Below are 4,150 nucleotides of genomic sequence, written 5' to 3'. Positions count from 1 at the left end.
ATACAGTTTCTGTATTCTCTATATGCAAATAAACAGGGCATTTATAAATATGCATGGCTGTGTGTCCATGAAAACTTTTTTGCTTTTATGAAAGAGGACTGGGAGAATATATTCAAAACCATGGATGCATGTTGTTTCTAGTGCAAAGATTAGGAAGAGAACAAGGGAAATGGAAAGGGTATATTATATTTTCTTTACACACATCTAGTTTTTAAAAAAGCTCATATAGAATTTTGCATAATGGAACTAAATCCCTATAATATTTTGTAAGTAAATGATAGCCCCTTATGCTACTTTATTTCTTAGGAAAATGCTAATAAAGCTTTTTCATTCTGAGTATCATAATTGTACTAAGTGAAATTTGTCTTCTTGCTCAAATCCCATGAAATAAGCAGTTGAAAGTGAGCATTCATTCATGAGCATGAAGTCTAGCTTGTGACATTAGTTCCACAGCCAGAAATCACACAAGTCCTCTTACTTCTGTTGAGACTGAAAGGGATAGTGCCGGTCCAATACACGAACGATAGCTATGAACCAAAATAACTTAATACTGACCTCAAGAGAAAAACAAACAAGTGAAATGAGGAGCATTGGAAAATTCGATATACACTTCAAGGAACTTTTTAATTGAGTTCATTTTGTATCTTTGGCTCTAGATTTGATAAAAAGTCATGCTGTCAGAACAGGCTCTCGGTGCAAGAAAACTTGGTAAGTTACCCACACCTTAGAATAATCAACAATTTGCTATCAAAAGGAAAGCTTTTACCAAAGGACAGCATTTAGAAAGTTTAGGGTGAAAGGAGAAATAAAGACACAGAGCGAAAACTGGATCTTTGATGGCACATTATGGGGATTGAGATCATAGAGATTAAGGAAGATGTGTATGAATGCTGAATGTAAAACTGATAATCTTCTCTGTAAGTCTTCACCCAATTCACAAAAGGTGCTCTGAAAAGAAACAAACCTTGGAATAAAGAGGTCAAGGAATAATCTGTCTATAAGCTTTGTTCTACCCATAACACAGAGCTCAAACCTTCCCCTCTCACATAAATAATGCTCCACCATAAATACATTGAAGCGGCAAATGTTTCCCCCAAACATTTGTCTAAACAGAAAGCGTATTCACTGTTCTGTTGCATTCTCACTGCATTTCATGCTTTAGATAGATTCTGTAATAAACTTTATACGTGAAGAAGCAGTTAACCACAGATGATGACATTTCTATCATGAAATGCCATCACTGTCATGCTGTGGTAGGTTGCATGCTGTAGTGAAAGCTTTTCAAACACCATCGGAGGTAGACAGAGTTTCTGTGGAGCTTATAGAAAAAAACAGATGGAGAAGAAGGAATAGGGGTGTCCTCAAACTATGGCTCGCGGGCCACATGCGGCCCACTGAGGACATTTATCCAGATACCCAGGTGTTTTGGCCCTGTTTGTTTTTTTTGCTTCAAAATAAGATATGTGCAGTGTGCATAGGAATTTGTTCATAGTTTTTTTAAACTATAGTTAGGCCCCCCAACGGGTCTGAGGGACAGTGAACTGGCCCCTGTTTAAACAGTTTGAGGACTCTTGGTTGTCCACTGTTGAGCCACTGAAAACCTTAGGAGTAGCCGAATAATATTTTCAGATACAGAATCAGAAGGCACACCCTTTAGGTCAAAATACAACCACAGTAGAGTTGCCTTCTTAATGTAGTTGTTGTTGTTGGTAGGTGCCATGGTGTCACATGCATAGTTAATGAAACACAAGTAGATATATTTTTGGTGTTCTCTGCTTAGATATAGTTATTACATCTGACATGGGCAGTGATACCCCTTGTTCTATATCCTCTTCTGAATCTGACAGAAAACTGCCTGAAGTTCAGGCTGGATTCAGAAAAGGATGTGGAACTTACTTGTCTGTACTAGGAAATTTGAAAGACAATTCCTTGGCCAACTAACCGGAAGAGATTCATATTTGTACCCATTCTAAAGAAAGGTGATTCAACAGAATTCTCTATAGAGTAATATAGTTATTATCACATTCAAATAAATTTTTTTGCTGAAGGTCATCTAAATACAGTAGCAGCAGTACATTGGCAGGGAGCTGCCAGAAGCTCAGGGCAGATTCACAAGAGGATGTGGAGGTGGATCTCGGTTTAGTATTTTCTCCCATTGCTCATTTTATACCATAAAAATGGCTTATTTGGATTTGGAGAGCAATTTTGAGATCACAGTAAGGTATAAGGGTAAAATTATGGGGCTTGACGGATTTTTCTCCATGATTATGTGTTCCACAGATAGACAGATTGAGAAGGTATATGAGGAGGAGAATGTGCCATTTGGAAATTATCCATCAATGCTTCTACATATAAATAAAACCTTGAATATCAGTAGAATGTGAATTATGGATAATCAAGTAAATAAATTCTGGTTTAAATTTTTGTATATGTCAGCAAACGTGAGGTGTTAAAATGTAAAATATAGTTATTACATTGAACTAATCTTGAACTTAAAGTATGTGAAAGGAACAGAAACAACACTTCATATTCAACGGCACATGAGAGTTTCAAGAAAATGTCTGCTTAACATAGTCTCTCTATTATTGCTCAATATTCAGCTTTTACATCAAATATCATCTTGCTAGATGTCTTAATAGACAAAGTTACAAGAATTACAACATTATGTTTTATTTCTTCCTTGTGTGTAGTTAAGGGGCCCCAATGGCACCATGGGATAACACTGAGCAACTCACCACACAGTGGGGAGTTCAAGTGCATCAGTAGAAGCAGGATGAGGCTGTCTGCGGCCAAGAAGACTTGGAGTTTGGGAAATATTATGCAGCAGCTCTGCTCTGCCTGATGCGATCACTATGAGTCAGAATGGACTCAATGGCATTCCATTTGACTGCAGCTAATAATTTGTTGGGAGTATATATGCTTTATGCATTTCTGTATATTTAATAACATATCTGTTCTAACTCATAGTGATCCCACGGGACAATATAGGAGCGTCCCATAGAGTTCATATGGGTGTAATCTTAATGGAAGCAGGCAGCCACATTTTTCTATTTGAACAGCTAATGGGTTTGTTTTCGCAGCCCAGCATTTAGCCCACTAGCCAGGAATGTGTTTCCAATTAACTGCAAATACATATGACTTTTGAATCATGCATTTAAAAATATTTGGTGCCAAATTAAAATACTAAATTTATAAGCATGGTTCACCTGTGTAATGGCAAGTACACAACCAATTTTACAGATAGACCAAAACTTGTAAAAGCAGTTAAATGTTAATCCTTTTGATTCTATCATAATCTAAGATGGAATTTGTGATAAAAGATTTTTAATTTACAGTTTTATATTATGTATAACAAAATATTTAAAATCCAAAAGTTAAGATTGACTCAATGTGTATTTCAATGATATGAATACCATTTTTGTCATATATTTTCCCCTATATCTTCTTATGTGAAGTTTTATATTTACTGAATATATAGTTATCATCATATCAAGTGTTTTTTTGCACAAAGAATCAGAAAGTTGAAGTTTGAATGCATAGTTTTTGGATTATTTACGATAAATTTGATGCTAGCTGTATTGCAAAGAACACAATGTACAGTCGGTGTGTGATAATTATTTGGTGAGTTAGCCAATGTACTGAATTATCCGTATAGTTTTAAATATCAGAAATTGTGAAAGTCAAAATGAAAACCTGGATGTGGAACTACAAGCTGAACAGAAATATTAATTATGTTTCTAAATATCTGTGGTATAATTGCATAGACCCTGGGTAGAAAGCATTATCAATCAGAACAAGTTGAGAAGTTGAACATGTAGTGAGTTTCAGTGGAGCTTACAGATGAAAAGCAGATGAGGAGAAGGAGGAGGCTGTCCACTGCTGAGGAATTAGCCACTGAAAACCTTAAGAATAGCAGAATAATATTGTCAGATACAGTAGCAGAAGGTATGCCCTTTAGGTCGAAAGACCATCAAAATGCAACCACAGTAAGCTGCCTTCTTAATGCAGTAGTTGTTGTTGCTGTTGGACTAAGTTGGGCAGCTAACCACACAGCAGTTCGAATCATCAGCTGCTCAGCAGAAAGAGGAGGCTTTCTAATCTTTTAAACAAGTTACTGTCTTGGAAACCCATACTGGCAATTCCAGTTCAA

The sequence above is a fragment of the Tenrec ecaudatus genome, chromosome 14, assembly GCF_050624435.1.
Source record: "Tenrec ecaudatus isolate mTenEca1 chromosome 14, mTenEca1.hap1, whole genome shotgun sequence".
In the NCBI taxonomy this organism is placed as follows: Eukaryota; Metazoa; Chordata; class Mammalia; order Afrosoricida; family Tenrecidae; genus Tenrec; species Tenrec ecaudatus.
The sequence above is the reverse complement of the archived record's forward strand: the minus strand, read 5'-3'. Positions refer to the sequence as shown.